The sequence below is a fragment of the Zingiber officinale genome, chromosome 1B (assembly GCF_018446385.1).
Source record: "Zingiber officinale cultivar Zhangliang chromosome 1B, Zo_v1.1, whole genome shotgun sequence".
Classification (NCBI taxonomy): domain Eukaryota; kingdom Viridiplantae; phylum Streptophyta; class Magnoliopsida; order Zingiberales; family Zingiberaceae; genus Zingiber; species Zingiber officinale.
Genome location: NC_055986.1, coordinates 13,938,978 through 13,964,690, shown reverse-complemented (window position 1 = coordinate 13,964,690; position 25,713 = coordinate 13,938,978). Strand labels below are relative to the sequence as shown.

Below are 25,713 nucleotides of genomic sequence, written 5' to 3'. Positions count from 1 at the left end.
TATATGATTGAGCATGATCTTCTTAGTCACCCACAACCCATTGTTCATTTGTTGCCATTATCATTTATATTAAAATGTTATAAAGCAGTTCGTTTTCAATACAAACACATCCTTTGCACTTGTTCTATGGTGATTTGACCTAGGCATCATCTTGAGGTAAAAGGTGATTTACTCGCTCCAACGTCCCCGTCAACCCGTCCGTAGGCCAACACGAAGGATGTAAGTCACGGATGGCTGCTAGCCATTAGTGCAGGTGGTCAAGGCATGGAGAAGACATGCTCGGATAAACCGAGTTTCGACTCTAAAATCTCATGTGACAACACCACCACCGCACCGCGTTAAAAGGACAACCTAGGTACCATCTTGCACAATATTTTGGTGTTTAATACTTTCAAATACATTGGTCTCTGCATTTTGGAAATCAAGAATCAGCAAGCTTATGTGATGTTTATATCCAGAGATGATATAGTAAAATATAGAAAGATTGGTTCACTATTGTTGTAAGTTTGGTTAACACTTTCGGTCTTATGATCTAAATCTACTTGGCCTGTTTCTACTGTTTTTATGCTCTTGTGTCTTCTTTTCATACTATTGAAATTGTACTATGTGTAATGTGTTAATGCAGTGATGTACCTTTTCCACATGCCTTCTTACATGCGATAACCAAATATAATTTTTCATATATGTTCACATAATTTAGATATGTTGTCTCTTCTCTGTAGGGACGCCCCTGAATATAAATTTTGCACATTATTTAATACTCACTTCAAAAATGATTATTGAGTTTATTTATTATGCTAGCGACGTGTGCTACAATTCTCAACATATGCTTAAGCAAGCTTGGTTTTGCTTTGACAATAGTTATGAGCAATATGTGCTAATTAACTAAGCAAATGTGATAGTGGTGGCATCATTGTCAGCCTTTTTGTAGTCTTCTCAGAGGGTGTGTGAGCTATACTATTGGATAGTGCTGTAATTCTCAACAAGCTGACGCATGGAAAAGATGAACTCCTCAATGTGCTCTGCAAGGAAGCAGTGTTATGCTTTTCCGAGGATATATATATAGTATTGGGATGTTGTTTTCTCTTGGATATACATTTTGAAGTATAAGTAGCTAGTCCATTAGAATTCAGTTTGGTATATATCTTTCTGTATTCCTCTTTAAACATACCTAAAGCTTAGTACAACAACTATTTTCCTTACAGAAGTTTAATTTGGTGCAGTGTCACTATCATCATATATATTATTCTCCATCAAGTCAGGAATAATTAACTCACACCTCTTCTAAAAGTAATATTGCGAGGATTTAAAATTCTGTACATTAGTGGATAATCTTCAAAGGCATTAATCTGACCCGACAAGATCTGGAATCACTCCACTGAGAGTGGCGATATAGATAGAATAATCCTAAGGGCCAAAAGGCAGGTTTAGGGTGGTTGCAAGAAAAGAACTGAAGGATTCTGACTAGCTTCAGCGGCATGCATTTGGCATTGCATTGGTTGACCCACAAGAATTATTGCACTTAGCTCGTGAACAAGGCAATTTACAAGGATGCAACATGGCTAGCACAGCGTACCTTCTGGTCTCGTGTTCTGGAATGGCTTTGCGCGTGTTGCTTCTCGGTTCATTCGCCTTGGTCACGTTCCAATTGTATTTAGGGATCGTTAAACAGTTGAGGGTGAGATTAACTACAAAAGTTGAAACAGAGACAACGATGGACAATTAAAGCAACGAAAGGTTAACAAGGCGGCCCAAAAGATTTTGATTGATCTGCCGCCGAAACGATCAAGCGCCGGCATGTCCACAATCCGTTGTCCTTGAGCGCCGGCATTTCAAGTGCTCGAAGGTGTCGCCATCGGCCTTCTTCACCTCCACAACCGGCGCCACCGTCATGATCTTTGCGGCCACTCCCAGCCATCCCTTCCGGCCGCTGTCCTCACTCTCCATCCGTAACTCTGCTGCCTCGCTTTGCGTCAGGCGGAATCTCCCAGCCTCCACCCCTCCAATTTGGGCACCACCATCTCTGCTGTCTCCTGCGTCGCGTACTGCATCAGGGCATTGCGACTACGCCTGCGTCCCGCATCCTGGCTCGAACAGCGGAGACAGATCGAAACCCTCCGAGAATGAAAACAAGTCGAACGCGTTGAGAATCTCAGGATCCTCTGACGCAGCGGGGCAGTCGTGTTTCTTCCCCTTTCTGTCCTCCGCCAACCGGCGCCACCGTCATGACTGGCGTCTACAGCCTCGCCACGTTGAGCCTCATGCTGGGATTGAGGCCGAGCAGCTTGTACACGACGGAGCGGGAGTCGGAAGGGAGTTACGGCGGGGAGTGGAATCCCCGGCGGTGGGTCTTCCGGTACATGGTGACGAGGTTGTCGTCCTGGAATGGGTGATAGCCGGCAAGCAATACGAAGAGGAAAACGCTGCAAGAGCAGAGGTCAGCCTTGGAGCCGTCGTACTCCCTGTTTCCGATAACCTCCGGAACCACGTAGGAAGGCGTTCCGCACGCTGTGTGGACGTGGAGGTCGTCGGCCCTGGCTAAGGCACTGAGCTCAAGCTCGGCGATTTTGAGGTGGCCGACGTCGTCGAGGAGGAGGTTCTCAAAGCTTAATGTCACGGTGAAAGACCCCGCCGCTATGGCAAAAGTCGACGGCGGAGACGAGATGGCGGAAGTAGCGGCGTGAAGCGTTCTCCCGCAGGCGTCCTGCGTGCGAATAGCTCGCCGACGCGGACGAGCTCCATGACCAAGAAAATGCGAATGACAGCGATCTCGCGCTGCACCTGCTCCTCCATCCCTGCGCGGAGCACATTCTCCTTTCCCACCACCTTCATTACCACGCTGTCGCCGGTGAGCAGATCGTGCACCGCGTACACCTTGGCAAAGTTGTCGTGCCGAAGAACGCGCCTGGGCCCGTAGCTCCCATGACGCCTTTCCCTCCGACGACAGTCCGACTCAAGAGCCAACAATTCCTCCGTGAATTGTTGGATTAAACCAAACTCAAAATCAAATTTGTCGATTTTAAATGTCTCTTATACTTCTAAAAAAAGTAAAGTTCAATTTCATCTCAAGTAATTTTTCATGGATTCATTGTAGCTTTTATGGATTTATAAATCTTATTAGTTAATACATTTAATGTTGTTAATGTCTTGTTGATTTTCATGTCATCCTAAAATGTATAAATATGGATGAAGTGTTAAGTTTGTGTAAAGCATGGCATCAATACAAAAAAAATCCTATTTGCTTCAGTCTTCTTTTTTTATAAATTCCTTGCTTGGCCTTCTTTTTCTTCCGTCAATCTAGTATCAAGCTATGGTCATCAATTTCGTTTCTCTTGTACCTCGATTTAATGGTAAAATTTTTTATTATTGGAGCACTATCAAAAAGTTATGTCTTGAATCACAAAACTTATAGAGTGTTATTGAAGGAGTACAAGAGGAATGAGATCAATTAATCGAACCATAACGAAATATTTTGAAGAGCAAGAAGCAACATGATAAAAAACTCTTTTTCAAATTTATCAAGTCCTTGAAATTTCAGTTTATGAAAGGATTTTAAAAGCACGATTACTCAAAGAGCATGGGAGATTCTACAAACAAATGATTCCAGTCAAGACCAAGTGAAAAAGATTGGCTTAGAGTCTCTATGTGCAAATTTTGAAAAATTAGAGATGAAAGATAATAAAAAAGTTTTAGAGTACTTCATGTGAACCGGTTCTATTGTAAATCAAATGACATCAAATGGAGAAATCATAAAGACCCAAAAGGTGGTGGAGAAAATCTTGCGAAACCTACCAAGCAAATTTGATCATGTGGTAGTTGCTATTGAAGAATCATAAGATCTTTCACTAATGCCCTTTTTGCAAGAAAGATTGGAAGCTCATGAGGTTCGAATCCTTCAATAAAGTCCTTTTATTTCCACTACAAAAATATCCCAGATTAATGACGGAATTATTGATGGAATTTTATTTCGTCGGTAATTATCGACGAAAATCATATTCCATCAAGAATCCCTGACAAAATTTTATTCCATCAGAATCCACCAACGAATTATAGTTTCCATCATGAAACCAAGGACCGTAGCCCCGAAAACCCAATTTCCTCGGGTTACCGAAGGAATCACGATTCCATCGGTAATCCCAGATGGAACCCTATTCCGTCAGGAATATCAAACGTGATTACCAATAAAGTATGATTTCTTCAGTAAATATAGAATGTGGGTACCGATGGAAACTCAATTCTGTCAGTAACCTCCGTTTGAATACCAACGGAAGTATATTCTGTTGGTAAGTTCGAGTGAAAATCTAGGGCACAATCCCAATTTTTCTTACGCGAGTAGCTTCTCTTCTTCCCTAATCTCCAGCTACTCTGACGATTCTCCAGTAAGTTCTCTCCGCCCCACCGTATCTCCCTCTTATAGATGTGCGGGTCACCAAACGCGATTGGTAGTTTTGTCGGCCGCTAGAACGCGGCTATCAGCTTTGTCAACCGCGTTCTAGATGTCGATGGCTTGGACGATCGTAGGTTGTCGGCCGACAACTGTTAGCCGTGGTTGGCAATGTGGTCGGCCGCTAGAACGTGGGTGGTGGCTTAGCCGGATGCCAGAACATGGGTGTCGACTTGGCCGCCTGCTAGCTTATGGTCGACTGCTTGCCGACTATCACTTGGGAGGCCACCATCTGTGGGTCGTGACTGGTAGCTTAGCCATGGTTAGCAGTGTGGCAGGCCTCTAGCACGTGATCGGCTGCCAGCACACAACTGACAGCTTATCCGAGCGCCAGCTTGGCTAACCGTGAGCTTGTGGATGCCAGCTTAGTCCTGCCGTGAATTTATCCTAACTTGTCATTGTTTGTGATTAATTTCAGCTATTTTTTTTTGTTTTGTAGTATATTGTATTTGTTGCTCTTCTTTGACCGACTATACATTTTCATGTATAATTTATTAAACAGTACATATATGTTGTTTTACATGAATGAATTTAGATGTATATTAAGTTAGTATTTTGATCTATAACATGATATAGTCATTTTGTTATTTTTGTGTTGGTATATTTACATCTAAGATAATTTTAGATCTCATTATTTTTGGTTGAAACATGAAAGATAGTATAGTTTTTTATTTAATGATTTAGGTTGATACATACTACAAATTCAATATATGGGAAAATAAATTATATTTTAAATTTTCATTTAAAAGTTTTAACAAAGCATATACTTTGTAATAAATTTTATGAAATTATAATCTCATTAGGTAACAATGTATATGAACAAAATTTGGATGTATAATCGATTAGAAAATGGATTTATTAGAGATGATTTTATTTCTAAAGTTGAACAGTTTGTGAACTTTACTAAGAGTCTGTAGGACTACTGGCGGCCGGCTAGAAGGGAGGGGGTTGAATAACTCTTGCACAAATAAAACAAAAGAACAACATTTCTTGGGCAACTAACTTAATTAAAGAACACTTGCATAAGAAATGACAAGGAAGTAAAAAAGATAGAGGCATAGAAGTTTTTACTTGGTTACAACCGGGGAGGTTGTTAATCCAAGGAAATAGAGCGCACTAATATCTTTTTCAGGTGGAGAAGTCTCTTTACAGCAATGATCGCACAAAAACATACAGCTAAATGGAAAACTGGAAGTGTACAAGTGTTGTTTCTCAAAATGCTTGTTGTATTTATCTTCTTGGACTAAGGCTGTATTTATAGTCTTGGTTGGGGCGCCTGGAAGGGTTCCAAGCAGCTGGAGGGGGATAAAATTTTATCCCCTTCGCAATGGATCGCGGTTAAATGCGATCCGGATAAAACTTTGTTCTGGGCGCCTAGACCAGGAAACTCAACCACGTTGACATTTTTCAGTCTGGGCCTTCTGCTCCGGCTTCGCTTGCTTCGATCCGGGTCTTCCGCTCCGACTCCGCTCACTTGTGTGATTTTAGTCATCTGGAATACGGCTCACCCGAACCCAACTTCCGGCCTTCTCCTCGAGCAAGCTTTCGCTCCTACTTCTCGTCCCTTAGAAACGCCGCACGCCTCCTTCTCATCCGCCCGGGTACTCTTCCGCAGCACCTTGTACCTCAGACGCACCGAGCACGTTGACTCTCTCCCGTGCCGTCCTTCTCGCTAGTTGCGTCTTTTGCTCGACATCCTATGCTCCTAAGTTCCTGCACACTTAGACACAGGATTAAACACAACAGAGCCTAACTTAACTTATTTGATCATATCAAAACAACCTTAGGGTACCAACAATCTCCCCCCTTTTTTATGTGATCAACTCAAGTTAAGTTAGGGTAAACTCACATAAAGTAAAAGCAATAAATTTACAATTAAAGTGTAAAATTTAAAAAGGTTAAACTACCTCCCCCTAGACTTAATCTTCTTCCCTTCTCGCCCTTTGATCACATAAAAAATGGGGTACCAAAAAAAAAATCTAAGGGTTACTTTTTCAAAAAAAATAGTAAAGTTTTTAATTAAAGAAAAAATGATTTTCAACATTTTAAAAAAAAACTTATCAAATTTTTTGAAAATTTTGAAAAATAATTTTGATAGCAACAAAAATAATTTTAGAAAAAATTCTAAGTAAAAAATTATTTTTTATATCACCAAAAAAAATATTAATATTTTCCTAAGTTTGCAAAAACTAATTTTGTAGAAATAATTTTGGTAAAAGTAAAGCTGATACCTAACAAAATATTTTAAGTTAAAATTTCTAAGTTTAAAAAGATTAAAAAAAAAAGAGTAACTATTTAAAGTATTTTTTTATTATAATTAAATATTTTATTAGTTAGTCAATTAAACATTTTATTTCGTTAATTGGATTTCAGACTGTGGTAAGACACTAGACCTTCTTGGTTATTGGATCATCAACCACTTCTAGACAAACCCTCATAATGAAATCAAATATTTAATGTACTCTCTGAAAGCCCTAAGTCTAATTAAACTTTAATTTAGACAAGTCTTTGGAACCCAATATAGGTTCATTCCAACTGGGTTAACTAAAAATTTCTTTGGTATATATTTCTGAGAAATTTTTTCTAATTTATCCTTTGTGGTAATAGAAATATCAATTTAGACCATTAAATTTTCTACTACTTGTATTATATGAGCATGCATGATTTTTCAAGTTCTTTATTTCTTTTTTCAAAATATCATTTTCTAATTTTATTTTATCAAATTCTTTTAATGGACAAGATTTAGCTAGAATTAATTTCAATTCTTTATTTTCTTTTTCAAGTTTGCAACAATCTTTAGTTAATAATTTAACACATTTAAACAATTTATCAGGTGGAAGAGATCGTACCTGACTTACCTTATCGATCTCGTTGTCCGTAGCTCCCCCTGAACTATTGCTTTCTTCTGTTGACGCTCTCCCTTCATCAATGCTCTTGATGGTCATTTCAGACGAGCTTTCTTCGTGTTCGTCTTCTTGATGACTTGCCATCAACGCAAGTCTGGAAAAGGCTTCGACCTCTGATTCGGACGACGTTTCATCCCACGTCACCTTTAGGGTCTTGTATTTATTCTTTTGGACGGGCTTCTTGTTCTTGCCTTTGCCCTTCTTGTTGATCTTTAACTTAGGGCAGTTGTCTTTAACATGCCCTTCTTTATTGCAATGGTAGCATCTGATCGTTCATCTCTTTCTTCCTTGCGGATGGTTAGATGTTCTAGATTTAAGTAACTTTTTAAAACATCTTACCATCATTACGGTTTCATCGTCATCGAGAGAGGACTCTGAATCTTGTTCGTCCATCTTTTCCTTAAGGGCAATGTTGTGCTTCGGCTCCTTCTTTGTATCTGCACATCTCGATTCATGTACTTCAAAGGTTGAAAATAACTCTTCTAAGGTAACATATTCTAAATCCTTAGAAATATAGTAGGCAACTACTAATGATGCTCATTTCGTATTTCTAGGAAATGTATTAAGAGCGTACTTTAGCAAATCTCGGTTGCTTACCTTTTCTCCGAGATTCGAAAGTCCGATGATGAGCTCCTTGATCGTCGAGTGAAGGTATGCAATTGTTTCATCTTCTTCTAATCGGATGTTGTTGATATGGTTACGAAGTAAGTCTCGTCTTGCAAGTTTTGCCTCCGAGGTTCCTTCGTGAAGTTCCAGGTGTCACGCCCCGAGGAGTCCCTGTCGGGTAAATTTCGGCAGCATCTCTCCTGTACCAGTGACAATATGTATCCCAAAATACATATATCAACACCTCGGCCCACACGACAAGAACAATACACTACAAATAATAGAACAATCCACGCAGTTTATATAATCAATCCACGCAGTTTAATATGCAGCCTCCGGCTGACAACAAATATTACTAAAAGAAAAGACGATATAGAAAACATCGCAGATATATGTAAATCCTACTCCACTATAACGAAGAAAACACAATACACGAAATAATGGAAATACCGTAGCGGAAAATATAGGAAGCAAACCCAAATAGTCGTTATAAGTCCACAAGTACAAGAACCCACTGTTGGAACCCCAAGGTTGTTTTGGTGTGATCAACAAGTTAAGTTAGGTCTTGCGTTGTTTTAACCTTGTGTCTAAGTGTGCAGGATCTTAGGAGCACAGGTACTCGAGCAGAAGATGCAGCTAGCGAGAAGGACGGCACGCGATGCGTCTGAGGGACTAGGCGCTGCGGAAGAGTACCCCGGTGGACGAGAAGGAAGCGTGCGGTGGTTGGGAAGCAAGAGACGTAGCTAGCGAGAAGGTCGGCACGCGGTGCGACCGAGGGACGAAGATTGCGGATGAGTACGCTGGTGGACGAGAAGGAAACACACAGTGATTCCGAGGGACGAGAAGCTGGAGCGAAATCTTCCTTGGATTAACAACCACATCGGTTGTAACCAAGTAAACCTTTTGTGCCTCGCTTTTTCTTTATGCTTATTTATCAGCTTACTTTATATATGCAAGTGTTAGTTTAAAGAGTTCGAGGAGGGTTTGTCTTTTTGTGTTTGCAGGATATCCAACCCCCTCCTAGCCGGCCGCAACGGTCCAACAAGTGGTATCAGAGCCAAGTACGCCTCAGAAGGACTAACCGTCGTCTGAAGCAACAAAACGATGGTCGGAGCTAGCGAATATCCACCAGCATTCGAGGGGGAGTTTTCTTCATGGAAGAAATAAATGAAGGTATACCTTAACTCAGACCTTGGTATTTCTTTAATTTTAAAATCTGGTTATGAAGAACCGAAGAACACGAATGGAGAAAGACTCGATCTACGTCTCTGGCAAACGGACGGGTAGAATTTCATCTCCTAACCGTGATACCAAATGAAGATCTCAAAAGAATCGGCGAATACAACAGCTCAAAAGAACTTTGGGAAAGTTCTTAAAACTCTACGAAGAACCAAGCCGTCATCAGAATCCGAGACGGAAGAAATTACCAAGACAGCCCCAATAGCCGAAGTACATCCCGAGATCAATAAAGGGGGAGAATCTTCGGAAGAAAGTAATTCAACAGGGGGAGAACCAACGACCGACGAGGTAAGTAAGGTATGGACTCGAACCTCTGAACAACTGGTTCAATTAATCAAATTACCTGAAGATTTTTGCAAATCAAAGATTGAATCATCGAAAGAATTTTTCGAATTACAAAATGTTTTGACGAAAGATTCTTGCGAATCACAAAGTAATTTTTCGAAAACTTTTTCCGGATCTAAAAATTTTTCCGAAGTACAAATTATCTCGTTGAAAGAGTTTTTTGAATCGCAAAATGATTTGACAAAAGAATCTTGCAAATTACGAAACATTTTTTCGAACAAAGTTTTCAAATTAAAAAGATTATCAAAAGAGCTTTTCAGATTAGAAAATCTTCTGTCAAATAAATTAAAAAATATTTTGACAAAAGAATTATGCAAATTAGAAGAATTTTCCGAATTACAAATTACTCTCTCGAAAGAATTTTACGATTTAGAAATTGAGTCACCGAAAAGGTGTTTCGGATTAAGAAATCTATTGTTAATAGATTCCTGTAAATTAGAATTTTTGTTGTTAAAAAATTCTTGCAAATTACAAAATATTCTTTCAAACGAATTTTGCACATTGCCGAAAGAATTTTTTATATTTTCGGAAAATTTTATCAAGTTAGAATCTTTGCTATTTGAATATTTTTGTGAAATTGAAATTCAAAAAATAATAGAAATTAACATGATACAAATTATTGCATGTTTAATATCTGTGGCTTTAAATTTGAAAAAGTGTAATTTGAGAAGTTATGAAAAATTGAAATGGAAATTTAAAACTTGCTGATATAAGTATCAGTATAAAATAAATAAATAAATGCATAGAAATTTTTTTTTAATGCTATCAATTTTTCTTAAATTTTCTTGCATAAATTTTTGGGCTTAGAAAGATTTATTTTTGGTGAAAACTTAGAAATTTTTCAAAAGTCATTCTTTGACTTAGAAATATTTTTTTTCTTTAACTTGGAAATTTTTTTCTCCGAAAAACATTGAAATATATTTCTATAATTTTTCTAAGTGTCAAATCCTTAGATTGTTTTTCTTGAAACCCCATTTTTATTGTGATCAAAGGGGGAGAAGGGAAAGTAAAAATCTAGGGGGAGGTAGAAAATTGAAAATTAAAATTTGAAATTTTTGAAATTCTTGAAATTCAATTTTTTCTACCATGTTGCATGTTATTGCAATAAATTATTTTTATTCTAGGTCTATTTGTAACCCTAGCTTAACTTGGGTTGATCACACCAAAAAGGGGGAGATTGTTGGAACCCCAAGGTTATTTTGGTGTGATCAACAAGTTAAGTTAGGTCCTGCGTTGTTTTAACCTTGTGTCTAAGTGTGCAGGAGCTTAGGAGCACAGGTAGCAAGAGACGCAGTTAGCGAGAAGGTCGGCACACGGTGCGACCGAGGGACGAAGACTGCGGATGAGTACGCTGGTGGACGAGAAGGAAACACACAGCGATTCCGAGGGACGAGAAGCCGGAGCGAAAGGCTGATCGAGAAGACCGGAAGTTGGGTTCGGGTGAGCCATTTTCCGGATGGCAGAGATCACTCAAGTAAGCGGATCAGGAGCGGAAGACCCGGACTGAGGCGGGACTGAAACGGAGCAGAGGTCCCGGACGAAAAAGTCAACTCTGTTGACTTTCGGGGTCTGGGGCGCCCGGAACCCTTCCGGGCGCCCGGACTAGTAAAGTTGACCAGATCGAGATTTATCTTGATCTGAACGTTGGGGGATAAGTTTTATCCCCCCAGGGCGCCCGGAATCCTTCCAGGCGTTCCGACCAAGGCTATAAATATAACCTTGGTCCAGAAGCTTTTCAATGAACTCTAAATTGTAATTCCAAACACTTGTGCACCTCAGTTCTAGTTTAGCTTCTGTTTTCTGCACTACATTGCTGTACGAGGCTTCTCCGCCTGAAGGAGTTTTTAGTGAGCTTAATCTTCCTTGGATTAACAACCACATTGGTTGTAACCAAGTAAACCTTTTGTGCCTCGCTTTTTCTTTATGCTTATTTATCAGCTTACTTTATATATGCAAATGTTAGTTTAAAGAGTTCGAGGAGGGTTTGTCTTTTTGTGTTTGCAGGATATCCAACCCCCTCCTAGCCGGCCGCAACGGTCCAACACCCACATCACAAGTATGTAAAGACATAGAAAAGAAAATAAAAGTCTACAACTGAAAATCGTCACGATAATGGGGCAAGCGATTGGAATCTCCCGACGGCCTCAACCTGAGAAGTAGTAATGTAATGGTGTGAGTCCCAAGAACTCAGCAGGTAACCAATAGATATGTACAGTAACATATAACTACCAGCAATAACCTAGAGTATAGTCTCCTGTAATGCATAGCTGAATAAACTGTAATAACCAACAATAAGCAACGTAATAAAGTCCACTGCAACAATAATAAGAAATGCATAACTGAATAAACTGTACTCACCTGCGAGTCTTGAGAAAATGACTGTGAACATACAACAGGTAAAAATAGTCAGATCAAATAAGCATGTATCCTGTATGCATGTCAATCATATGCAGTCATCAAAATGCAACATCCAATATGCAACAATCACATAAATGTAATCTGTGTATATGATGCAATATGACATGGTCACCCTTGACGCTAGTCAGCCATCTCACATGCGATGATGAGACCGAGTGGGTAGGGCTATGACAACCGTGCACTCTACCATCACTACTCCTAAAGAGTGACCGAATGGACGGGATGCTATCAGAGTACACCTATCCTCCTACCTCAAACATAGTGAGGGAGCGCAATGCTCTCATCTCCCTGAGACAATCCAGAGGAGGGATCCCTATCCGCTACCACGTTGCGTCACACTACCCATGAGCAGACCAGAGGAGCCTAACAGAGCAAAACTACCACACACCCTGCCTGATATACCACTAACCCATGAGTGGTTGTGTGTGCGGATCCATGTAGTCGGCGATGTGCTCAACAATAATGGAGTCGACAATCGCCCAGCATGTAATCATGCAGGATGGTGCATGATGCTACAGCATGTCATACCTGAACATATCCTCCTCCATATATATGTGCCAAAAAGATAAACACATATATAACAATGATATAAGAAACATGAATCCAATATCACATATCCAATATGTCTAACAACTAATCCAGTATACAGGAGCACTATATATATATCATCAACTCTATGAGCATAAGTACACATAACAAGAAGTAAGAAGCTAAAAGACTAACGCATGATAAGTAATAATAAAAGCATGCTACAGGTAATAAGTAACATCCTACCAAAGGGAATTATAAACATAATAATTACCACTAGTTATATTTATACTGCACATATCATAAGACACTATCAAAAGATAAGTCAAAGGGTACTCGCCTCAAATAGAAGATCCAATCAAGCTAAATTCGACGTCGAAACGCTCGTCTCGAATCAGAATCCTGTATCGATCAATATATACATATTTTATTTAGCTAAATTCATATGAATAGCTAAATAAATCCCTAAGACTAATTTAGGATAAAATCCTAATCAACACAAACATCAATCTACCTAATTAAATCTAACGGTTAATTATGGTTAGTTACCTAATCCCTAATCATCCATTTTTAGACTAAAAATTCAAACATAAATCTAACTTCACATGAACAACTAATCATGTAATCCAAATTACACCATGATCTACCACAAAGATCCATTATCTAAATTCAACTAATCAATCATCTGCAACATGTATCAAAATCCCTACACCATACCTCAAGCTCAGCCCCCTTCTGTTGACCCACACAAGGTACTGTTGTTGCTAGGCAAAGAACACCACAGAGCACTACTTCACCTCACAGTCGTGATTGTTGATCCACAGCAGGAATTGTTGCTGCTAGCAACAAGATGAGTTGTTGGATCAAAGAAACCACAGAGCATACCCTCCCTGCTGGAACCCTTCCCACTCAACGGATCAAGATGAGATCAAGCAGGAAGATCACTGATCAAAACAAGAATAGAGATTAAGTATTCAAATCCACAGCTAAATAAATCGCCTACCTCAAAGATCGCCGCTAGGGCACAGCTTCATGCGGTGACGATTGATCAGAGCCGAAGGAAGAGACCTAGGGCACGGGTGCAGAACAGAGGAGGGGTAGTGAGCATAGAGGAAGATCTAAACCCTAATCACAAGCTAGGTAGAACACTTACCTTCAAGATCACAGCTAGGGCACGGATCGCAACAAGAACGCGACCACAGTGAGAAAGAAGGTTCAATCAAGAGCATCCACTCACCGACAGGGCATAGATCATCGATGTTGGTGAGTAGAACCTTGGCGATCGTCGGCGTCAGGTCGTCCACACAAGAGAGGATCGGGTGGCGCTCGTTGGCTGGCGTCTGATGTCAGTAGTGGCGACTGAGGGCGACGCGAGGGGAACGACCGATGCTTGAGTCCGACGGAGCTCAGAAGAGGAAGATTGATGTCGGCGATGAGCTCGTGGCGATCGGCGCGAGGGGAAACCGTGAGGGAGAGAACGAGAGGAAGAAGGGAGGTGTTCGATGCAGAGAGGGGAGAAAGGTCGGGATCGGCGATGGGTTTAGGGAAAGAAAAAGAAAAGGAAAACTATTTATATATTAAAACATTTCCTCACTTAAATGGGGTAACCTAATCAGGCTTTTCTCCGAACCCCCGATTCATCCCTTCAAACCCGTCGTACGAGCTCCAAAAAATTCCTGGAAAATTTCTAAAAATTTCAGAAAATTCTGTTAAGGTTATTCGTCCATTTATCCTTATTATTTATTTGTCATATATTACATTCTCCCCTACTAATAAAATATTGGTCCCCAAATTTCGCTATAACCAACAGCAAACACTAGAAATAATCAAACAGTATAAATGCTGATAGGAACTCTAACCCACATACCTCAAGTAAAAAGATGGGGGTATCGAGCTCGGATCGTATCCTCAAGCTCCCAGGTAGCCTCTTCGTCATAATGATACTGTCATCCGACTTTGACCAGCCGGACAGTCTTATTTCGCAATTGACGCTCTCTGTGGTCCAGAATTCGTACTGGAACCTTCTCGTAAGTAACATCAGGCTGAATGGGAACTGACTATTGGGTGCTACTTGGAATACCTTTCTGTTTCCCCTGTAAAAAAAAATTATACAAGCACAGAACTTTTCCTAGCAACCCATGTGCTCTTTAGAAGTTAAACTTGGATTGGAAACGAAACTTAACATTTTTACTCCAAGTTCGTTCTTCAAAGTTAAACTTGGATTGGAAACGAAACTTAACATTTTTACTCCAAGTTTGTTCTTCAAAGTTAAACTTGGATTGGAAATGAAACTTAACATTTTTACTCCAAGTTCAATCCTTGTGTTCTTCATAAATTAAACCATATTACAGAAGTTGATTAAATATCTATTTCAAGGATTGGCTTTCAGATCGTTGGCGAGGCACTAGGCCTTCTTGGTTATGGGATCATCCACCACTTCCTAGACAAAGCCTCTCAATGAAATTGAATATTTAAACTTCTCACAGTAACCTTAGGTTTAACTACAGAGACCTCAATCAAAGTACAAGATCGAAACACAAAATCGAAGTACAAAAATGAAAACACGAAATCGCTAGCCTCTTATGTTGGTATTTCAGGATCCATACAAAGAAAACAAAACTAGTTGTGCTACGGAATAAATAACTAGTTGTACCTTTCTTCGTAGACAAAGATCTCTTGATCTTTTGCCGTATTCCTCTCCTCTTCTTGGACGTCGTGTGGGTGACGATCTACCAAGACAAAAACACCCGAACCCTTTTTGTTTCCAAGCCGCCTACCACAAAAGATACAAAGAAAAGAATGCCTCCTTCTTCTTCTTCTCCTCCAAACCGCCGGCCACCAAGGTGCTTCGTCTCTTCGTTTTCTTTTCCTCCAAGCTCCGACCACCAAGAGAAGATGGGGCGCCGGCCCTAGAGGGAAGAAAAGAAGTGGGGTGTCGGCCCTAGAGGAAAGAAAAGAAAGAATGGGGCGTCGGCCTTAAGGGAAAGGAAAGGGTTTTTGGTTGTGGAGACAAACTTATCAATTCTTAATTAATTGATTTTTGTGGCACAACCTCCTCTCCTTTTATAACCCTTTGCCCCAGATAAAAAAAAGAGAAAAAGTAATAGATTTTTGTTTATAAAAAATATCTAGAAAAGAATTAACATAATTCTTTTTAGAAAAATTTCTTAAGAAAGAATTAGTATAATTCTTTTTAGAAAATTTCTAAGAAAGAATCAACATAATTCTTTTTAGAAAAATCTTTAGGAAAGAATTAACATAATTCATTTTAGAAAAAATTCTTAGGAAAGAATTAATGTAATTCTTTTTAGAAAATTTCTAAGAAAGAATCAACGTAATTCTTTTTAGAAAAATCTCTAATTTTGTTGAGAAAAAATCTCTCTCTTTTTTTTTTTCCTTTTTCTTTTCTTTTCTTTTTCTTTTGGTTTGGTCGACCCCTTGCTTGGGCACCAAGCAAGGCTTGGCCGACCCCTTTCTTGGGTAGGAAGCAAGGCTTGGCAGGCCCCTTGCTTGGGCACCAAGCAAGGATGTGGTTGGCCCCTTTCTTGGGTAGGAAGCAAAACCAAAACAGGTGAATGCGAGGCTTTATAGAGGCTACAGCAGGGACCGAGAGGAGGAATTGGTTTTGGCCTCCTTATGGACTTGAGCTTCCTGTGTTCGACCCGAACACCCAACTCAAGTTCATCAATAATAACTCATACTACTAAAGAGATATTATTGAACTACCACACCAATCTCATATTACAATATGAGCTCCTTCTTATCATGAGTGCGTTAATCTCCCTGTGTTTAAGATATCATATGTTCGTTAATTAAATGAGTTACTGACAACTCACTTAATTAACATCTAGCGCTCCAAAAGTAGTACCACTCAACCTTATTATCATATCGGACTAAGTCCACCTGTAGGGTTTACATGATAATCCTTATGAGCTCCTGAAGGGGACATCATCAACCTAGATTACTAGGACACAGTTTCCTTTTATAATCAACAACACATCATATAAATAATATTATTTCCCAACTTATTGGGTCTATTGATTTAACTGAATGAATCTCATCCTTTGATAAATTAAAGAAATAAATACTAAATATATGTGTTTGTTATTATATCGGGATTAAGAGTATGTACATCTATAATAACAGAGGTTTTGTTCTTTTATGCAGTCAATATAAAAAGAAACAACCTCAAATGGTCCTACTCAATATACACATAGTGTACTAGTGTAATTTTATAGTCAAGATAAACTAATACCAAATTATACTACAACCATTCCAATGGTTTATCCTAATCCATCTTAATTGTGAGCTACTATTTTTATAATTTATAAGGAACTGATAACATTATCTTCTGTGTGACATCATACATCATGTTATCTACAATATATATTAAATGGACAACTACATTTAACTAAATACAGACATTTGACCAATGTGATTCTCATTTCAAAATAAATGTTCATACAAAAAGCTAGGCTTTTAGTATACATCCTAACAATCTCCCACTTATACTAAAAGACTATGTTGCCATATATGCTGTCATACATCTGATTCCTATCCCTTCAACATGCCTATCAAAAGCTCTCGCCGGAAGGGCCTTAGTGAAAGGATCCAAGTTATCTGCTGATGCAATCTTGGCGACAACAACTTCTCCTCATTTTACGATATCTCGTATTAGGTGGTCCTTGCGCTCAATGTGTTTACTTGCCTTATGGGCTCGTGGTTCCTTCGAGTTTGCTACTGCACCACTATTATCACAATAAATTGTGATAATTTTAGGCAAACCAGGAATCACATCTAAGTCCATCAAAAAGTTTATGAGCCATACTGCTTCTTTGGCTGCCTCAGAGGCTACCACATACTCAACTTCTATGGTGGAGTCTGAAACGCATTTCTGCTTAACACTCCTCCATGTTATAGCTCCACCTCCCAAAGTAAACACATACCCTGAGGTTGACTTACTGTTGTCCCTATCTGATTGGAAATCTGAATCCGTGTAACCTACATGAAGCAAATCATTTGCCTGGTAAACCAACATATAATTTCTAGTCCTTCTTAGGTGCTTTTAATATATGTCTTATAGCAATCCAATGCCCCTGTCCTAGATTACTTTGATATCTGCTAACCATGCCCATGGTAAAACAGATATCCGGTCTCGTACATAGCATCGCATACATTAGGCTTCCTATAGTCGAAGCATAAGGAACTACCTTCATGTCCTCTATCTCCTTTGATGTCTTAGAAGACATCTCTTTAGATAAAAGTACTCCATGCCGAAAATGTAGAAAACCTTTCTTGGAGTTTTGCATGCTAAAACGAGTTAGGATAGTATCGATGTACGAAGCTTGGGATAAGCACAACATCCTTTTCTTGCGATTGCTTATTGCTTTAATCCCAAGAATATGTCCACATTCTCCCAAGTCCTTCATATCGAATTTCTTGGACAACCATACCCTTACGTCTGACAACACTTTGACATTGTTGCCAATGAGCAAAATGTCATCTACGTATAGTACAAGAAATACCACCACGTTTTCGTCACTTTTCTTATATACACAAGACTCATCCGGACACTGAATGAATCCATAAGACCGGATCACTTCATCAAATCGGATGTTCCAAGATCTCGAAGCTTGCTTCATCCATAAATGGACCAATTGAGCTTGCATACAAGATGCTCTTTGCCCTTTGAAATGAATCCCTCTGGTTGCTTCATATGGATGTTTTCTTCAAGACTTCTATTAAGGAAAGCTGTCTTGACATCCATTTGCCAAATCTCATAATCCATATGTGCAGCAATAGATAAAAGTATCTGGATAGACTTGAGCATGGCTACCGGCGAAAATGTTTCCTTATAATCGATTCCCTCTTTCTGAGTATACCCTTTTGCAGCAAGCCTTGCTTTGAAGGTTTCTACCTTCCCATCTATCCCTCTTTTTCTTTTGTAGACTCATTTACATCCAATGACTTTTACACCATTTGGTGGTTCTACAAACTCTCAGACCTGATTAAAGTACATAGATTCTATTTCAGAGTTCATTGCATTTTGCCAAGATGTTGCATCTTTATCTTGGAGTGCTTCATCATATTTCCAGGGATCAGGTTCATGTTCACCAGGGATCAAGTCCGAAGATTCTCCCAAAAACATGAATCTATCAGGTTGTCTAACAACCCTCCCACTACGACGAGGCACTACTTGTAATTATGCATCATTTATGACACATGTTGTAGTTTCTTGTGGTATCTCATCTTGTATCGTTGGTACTAAAGTAGACGTGTCTTCTCTTATTTCCTCAAGAATAATTTTACTCATGGGCTTGTGGTTCATTACATAGTCCTCTTCTAAAAATTAGGCATTGGTGCTAACAATGACCTTCTGATCTTTGGGACTATAAAACAAACCACCTTTCATTCCTTTAGGATATCCTACAAACAAGCAAACTTCTGTATGTGATTCCAACTTATCAGCATCTCCCTTCAGCACATATGCTGGACTATCCTAAATCTGAATGTGTTTCAAACTAGGCTTACGACCATTCCATAATTCTGTGGGAGTAGAGGGTACTGACTTAGAAGGTACCAGGTTCAAAATTTACACTGTCATTTCCAGAGCATATCCCCAAAATGAATTTGGTATTTCTGAATAACTCACCATTGATCTAACAATTTCCATAAGAGTCTTATTCATTCGTTCTGCCACACCATTCTATTGGGGTGTACCAGGTGCAGCCGGTTGGGATTGAATCCCGACCTCTGATAAGTAACTCCTAAACTCTTCTAAGAGGTACTCGCCACCACGATCAGACCATAGTGTCTTGATACTTTTACCATGATGTTTCTCCATATAAGCCTTGTACTCTTTGAACTTATCAAAACACTGAGACTTGCGGCGCATCAAGTAAATGTACTCATATCTCGAATAGTCGTCTATAAAAGAGACAAAATATTCGAAACCACCTCTCGCCTGGATAGTCATAGGTCCACATAAATCATAATGAACCATTTCCAACACTTCTTTGGCTCTATAGCCCTTGGCCTTAAAAGGTCTTTTGGTCATTTTTCCTTCCAAGCAAGACTCGCATGTTGGAAAGTTTTCCACTACCAATGAACCCAAAGGTCCATCAGCTATTAGCCTTTGAATCCTACTCAAGTTAATATGACCAAGCCTTAGATGCCAAAGATATGTTTGGTTCATTTCCGAAGGTTGCTTTCTCTTATTAGAATTAGAAGATGTGTTATTAATTTTCATTTATTGCGTCATGGGAGTTATTAGATTTAGAGTGTACAAATTATCAACCAACGTACCAGAACAGATAACCACCCTATTTTTCTTGATAACTACTTTGTCATCAAAAGAAACAGAATATTCATCCATAAATAATTTAGAAACTGAAATCAAGTTCTTTCTAAAAGATGATACGTAAAGACAATTTCTCAAAATCAAAGTTTTATTCCTATCGAAAGATAATAACATATCTCCCACTACAATAGCCGCCACTCTCGTAGCATTGCCCATGTAGATGGTGATTTCTCCTTCATGTAGTCGTTGGGTTTCCTGGAACCCCTGCAATGAATTACAGACATAATCAGTGGCTCCCGTATCTACACACCAGGTACCGGTAAATAACACCACTAAACATGTTTCGACAACTAATGAATAAGATACACCTTCATTGTTCTCGTTTCTGCGAGGACAGTCCAAGTTTTGTTTCCAATCAATATAATTGGGACCAGTAAGTTTGTTTTCTTTTAAAATAACAGCGAGAGGATTGAAAACCATTTTGAAATCCTGAGAATCACAAAATAAGATATTTGGCCAAAACTTTAAAATTTAAAATAATATTGATCCCTCAAACAATATAATTTAAATTCACCAACACCTCAAAACACCGTGAATTTAGTATGCTACGATAGTGTGGACGTATACTAATTCAAACATTTGTAAGAGGAGGTTTTACCCATTAATTTTATTATCTTGTCAACCTAACTTTATGACAAATAAAATTAATAGTTGGTTTGTCTTCGGTCACACAAAATAATAGCAGTGACTCCGATGGGGAGGATACTATTAAATGCGCCTAAGTGTATACAATTACTTGATACTTAGTTCATTAATTAAGATTGTGTCCCTTCAGATGGAGAAGATCACACAAAACTAAATAATTTCCTATAATCATCCATAGAGGAAGTTTGATCTAGTGATCCGCAAACAAACTCATCTGATGTGGAGGAAGGCACTTAGAGTCAACACGCAAGTTTGAATGCATCACTTACAAACCAGTAATGGAGACCATGGAATTTAAATAAATAAATCCTCTCCCACTTAATTATTTAAAATTGAGGAATTTTAACATGAACACACATCACAACACATAAAACAATATATAAAGACAATAAATATGAAAATTAAAATTTTCAACTATTATGGCCTCATCCAACGCTGTCCTCCAATATGCCACCAATGGATCAAGTTGTTGTGTATGCCGCCAATGGGTCATGTCATCGCGTCTATCTTGCTTCCTTTTCCGTTGTGCCTCTGATCCTCAAATAGCACCACGCCTTGCAAGGATACGATCCGCGACAAAAATAAAATTTTACATTTATCGATCCTATATTCTACAAGGGAATGTACATGTAATCTAGATCGAACAGAATGTAAAACAACAATAATAAAAATACGGCAATCGACCATATTTAATTATTACAATCATGCACACACAACAACCTCGACATACCCGAGGGTTCAAATCACACACAAGCACACAAAAGCCATAATAGTTGGATCTAGAATGCATGTAACCATATAGTTAATCTATCTAGCACATCCTACTATTATCCGGCCTAAACTTATGTATGAGCAGTGCATAATTTAACCGAAAACTAAACACACAGAGGCAGAAAACTAGCTCTGATACCATTTGTTGGGTGCTACTTGGAATACCGTTCTGTTTCACCTGTAAAAAAAAATTATACAAGCACAGAACTTTTCCTAGCAACCCATGTGCTCTTTAGAAGTTAAACTTGGATTGGAAACGAAACTTAAAATTTTTACTCCAAGTTCGTTCTTCAAAGTTAAATTTGGATTGGAAACGAAACTTAACATTTTTACTCCAAGTTCAATCCTTGTGTTCTTCAGAAGTTAAACCATATTACAGAAGTTGATTAAATATCTATTTCAAGGATTAGCTTCCAGGTCGTTGGCGAGGCACTAGGCCTTCTTGGTTATGGGATCATCCACCACTTCCTAGACAAAGCCTCTCAAAGAAATTGAATATTTAAACTTCTCACAGTAACCTTAGGTTTAACTACAGAGACCTCAATCAAAGCACAAGATCAAAACACAAAATCGAAGTACAAAAATGAAAACACGAAATCACTAGCCTCTTGTGATGGTATTTCATGATCCATACAAAAAAAAGAAAACTAGTTGTGCTGCGGAATAAATAACTAGTTGTACCTTTCTTCGTAGACAAAGACGCCTTGATCTTCTACTGTATTTCTCTCCTCTTCTTGGACGTCGTGTGGGTGACGATCTACCAAGACAAAAACAACTGAACCCTTTTTGTTTCCAAGCCACCTACCACAAAAGATACAAAGAAAAGAACGCCTCCTTCTTCTTCTCCTCTAAACCGCCGGCCACCAAGGTGCTTCGTCTCTTCGTTTTCTTTTCCTCCAGCTCTGACCACCAAGAGAAGATGGGGCGCCGACCCTAGAGGGAAGAAAAGGGAAGAAGAAAAGAAGTGGGGCGCCAGCCCTAGAGGAAAGAAAAGAAAGAATGGGGCGCCGACCTTAAGGGAAAAGAGAGGGTTTTTAGTTGTGGAGAAAAACTTATCAATTCTTAATTGATTGATTTTTGTGGCACAACCTCCTCTCCTTTTATACCCTTTGCCCCAGATAAAAAAGGAGGAAAAGTAATAGATTTTTATTTAGAAAAAATCTCTAGAAAAGAATTAACATAATTCTTTTTAGAAAAATTTCTTAAGAAAGAATTAGTATAATTCTTTTTAGAAAATTCCTAAAAAAGAATCAACATAATTATTTTTAGAAAAATCTCTAGGAAAGAATTAATATAATTCTTTTTAGAAAAATTTCTTAGGAAAGAATTAATGTAATTCTTTTTAGAAAATTTCTAAGAAAGAATCAACGTAATTCTTTTTAGAAAAATCTCTAATTCTGTTGAGAAAAAATCTCCCTTTTTTTTTCTTTTTCTTTTCTTTTCCTTTTCTTTTGGTTTGGCCGACCCCTTGCTTAGGCACCAAGCAAGGCTTGGCCAGCCCCTTTCTTGGGTAGGAAGCAAGGCTTGGCTGGCCCCTTTCTTGGGCACCAAGCAAGGATGTGGCTGGCCCCTTTCTTGGGTAGGAAACAAAACCAAAACGGGTGAATGCGAGACTTTATAGAGACTACAACAGGGACCGAGAGGAGGAATTGGTTTTGGTCTCCTGATGGACTTAAGCTTCCTGTGTTCGACCCGAACACCCAACTCAAGTTCATCAATAATAACTCATACCACTAAAGAGTTATTATTGAACTACCGCACCAATCCCATATTACAATATGGGCTCCTTCTTATCATGAGTGCGTTAGTCTCCCTGTGTTTAAGATATCATATGTCTGTTAATTAAATGAGTTACTGACAACTCACTTAATTAATATCTAGCTCCAAGAGTAGTACCACTCAACCTTATTATCATGTCAGACTAAGTCCACCTACAGGGTTTACATGATAATCCTTATGAGCTCCTCAAGGGGACATCATCAACCTAGATTACTAGGACACAATTTCCTTTTATAATCAACAACACACCATATAAATAATATTATTTCCCAACTTATCGGGCCTATTGATTTAACTAAATGAATCTCACCCTTTGATAAATTAAAGAAATAAATGCTAAATATATGTGTTTGTTATTATATCGGGATTAAGAGTACGCACATCCATAATAACAGAGGTTTTGTTCTTTTATGCAGTTAGTATAAAAAGAAACAACCTCAAATGGTCCTACTCAATACACACATAGTGTACTAGTGTAATTTTATAGTCAAGATAAACTAATACCAAATTACACTACAACAATTCCAATGGTTTGTCCCAATCCATCTTGGTTTTGAGCTACTATTTTTATAATTTATAAGGAACTGATAACATTATCTTCTGTGTGACACCATACACCATGTTATCTACAATATAAATTAAATGGATAACTGTATTTAACTAAATGCATACATTTGACCAATGTGATTCTCATGTCAAAATAAATGTTCATACAAAAGCTAGGCTTTTAGTATACATCGTAACACTGACATATCTGACAGAACATGTGCTAGGTTGGATATGTATCTCCTCATCATAGATACATCAAATACATCGTGAATGTCAACTAAAGATGGTGGTAGCGCCAGACGGTAAGCTACTGCTCCAATCCTCTCCGAGATCTGGAACGGTCCAACATATCGTGGAGCTAGCTTACCTCGGAGACCAAATCTCTTCACCCCTTTTGTGGGTGAAACTTTCATAAATACATGGTCACCAGTAGAGAACTCCGGGGGTCTCTATCTCTAATCAGCATAACTCTTCTGACGATCTTGAGCCTCTGACATCCTCCGTCTAATAGTACGAACCAACAATGCGTCCTGCTGAGCTTGATGAGGTCCTAGCAACTGGGCCTCCCCAACCTCCTCCCAGAGGGTGGGTGTCCGACAAAGTCTACCATACAATGCTTCAAAGGGTGCAATTTGGATAGCCGAATGATAGCTGTTATTGTAGGCAAATTCCACTAATGGCAGGTGGTCCTCCCAGCTACCTCCGAAATCTATAATGCAAGACGTCAGCAAGTCCTCCAAAGTCTGAATGGTCCACTCTAACTGTCCATCTGTCTGTGGATGGAATGCCTTATTGAAATGGAGCTGTGTGCCCAAAGCCTGCTGCAGACTCTGCCAGAATCGGGGTGTGACCCGTGGGTCTTTATCCGATATAATGCTCAAAGGAACACCATGTAATATGATAATCTCTTGATAATATAGCTCTGCTAATCGATCCAAATAATTAATCTTCCGGATCGCTAAAAAGTGTGTGGATTTGGTTAATCGGACAACGATTACCCAAATCGCATCATGACCTCGTCGAGTCCTAGGCAATCCTACCACAAAATTCATAGTAATGTACTCTCATTTCCACTCTGGAATAGAGATCCTCTGAAGTAATCCAGTAAGTCTCTTGTGCTCAGCCTTCACCTTTTGACAAACAAGACATTTAGCTACAAATTCTGCGATGTCTTTCTTTATACCGTTCCACCAATAGGAACGCCTCAAATTGTGATACATACGGGTTTCGCCTGGGTGGATAGCAAATCTAGAGCGATGAGCCTCCTGAAGTAACTCCTCCATGACTGGGTGAGACTGGGGCACACACAATCTACCTCTGAAATAAACAATACCCTCATCATCTCATGTAAACTCGGTCTGCTGCCCAGAAGCTATCTGCCTGCCAATGAACTATAAATGTTGATCTCCGACCTAGGCCTCTCGAATCCTCATCCTAATCGATGACTGAGCAACCATGGTAATAAGAATACCTTGCTCTGTCCGTCCCTTCTCCTCAAGGCCCAACTCGGAGAAACCCTGAATCAAGTCCGTGACTATAACTCGGTGGCAAGCTAAAGTCCCTCTGGATTTCCTGCTAAGTGCATCGGCAACCACATTAGCTTTACCCGGGTGGTAGCTAATAGTATAATCATAATCCTTCAGGAACTCCATCCATCTCCTCTGTCGGAGATTAAGTTCCTTCTGAGTGAAAATATATTTGAGACTCTTATATCAGTAAGAATCTCAAAAGTAATATCATAAAGATGATGTCACCAAATCTTCAAAGCAAAGATAATAGAGGCTAGCTCTAAATCATGTACTGGGTAGTTCTTCTCATGCTCCTTCAACTGATGAAAAGAATAGGAGACTACTCTACCATGCTGCATCAAAACAGCACCCAAACCCTGTAGAGATGTGTCTGTGTAGAGTACGAATCCGTCCTTTTTAGAAGGTAAAACCAAAACTGATGTCGATACTAATCTCTGCTTCAGCTCCTGAAAGATGGTCTCGCAGGCTTCTGACCAAGTGAATTTCACAACTTTCCTGGTCAGACGTGTCAACGATATAGCAATGCGAGAAAAATCCTCAATAAATCATCTATAATATCCAGCCAATCCCAAGAAACTATGAATCTCCTTGACT

General features: G+C 39.1%; 2 long non-coding RNA genes and 1 pseudogene across 3 annotated transcripts; all 3 read right to left on the bottom strand.

The window, feature by feature from the left end:
* Positions 1 to 816: 816 nt before the first annotated feature.
* LOC122029001 lies at positions 817 to 4,676 on the bottom strand (annotated as a pseudogene).
* A 6,827-nt stretch (positions 4,677 to 11,503) lies between these two features.
* Positions 11,504 to 11,916, bottom strand: LOC122041964. Its single transcript, XR_006129132.1, has 2 exons — positions 11,770 to 11,916; positions 11,504 to 11,689 (listed from the first exon to the last, which is right to left on the bottom strand). It is a non-coding gene; the product is annotated as an uncharacterized LOC122041964 (long non-coding RNA).
* Positions 11,917 to 12,547: 631 nt separating this feature from the next.
* On the bottom strand, positions 12,548 to 14,014 carry LOC122041884. Of its 2 annotated transcripts, XR_006129125.1 has the most exons (4): positions 13,640 to 14,014; positions 13,490 to 13,554; positions 13,204 to 13,430; positions 12,548 to 12,888 (listed from the first exon to the last, which is right to left on the bottom strand). It is a non-coding gene; the product is annotated as an uncharacterized LOC122041884 (long non-coding RNA). The 2 variants fall into 2 exon arrangements; XR_006129122.1 differs by having other exon boundaries at positions 13,204 to 13,554.
* Positions 14,015 to 25,713: the final 11,699 nt, after the last annotated feature.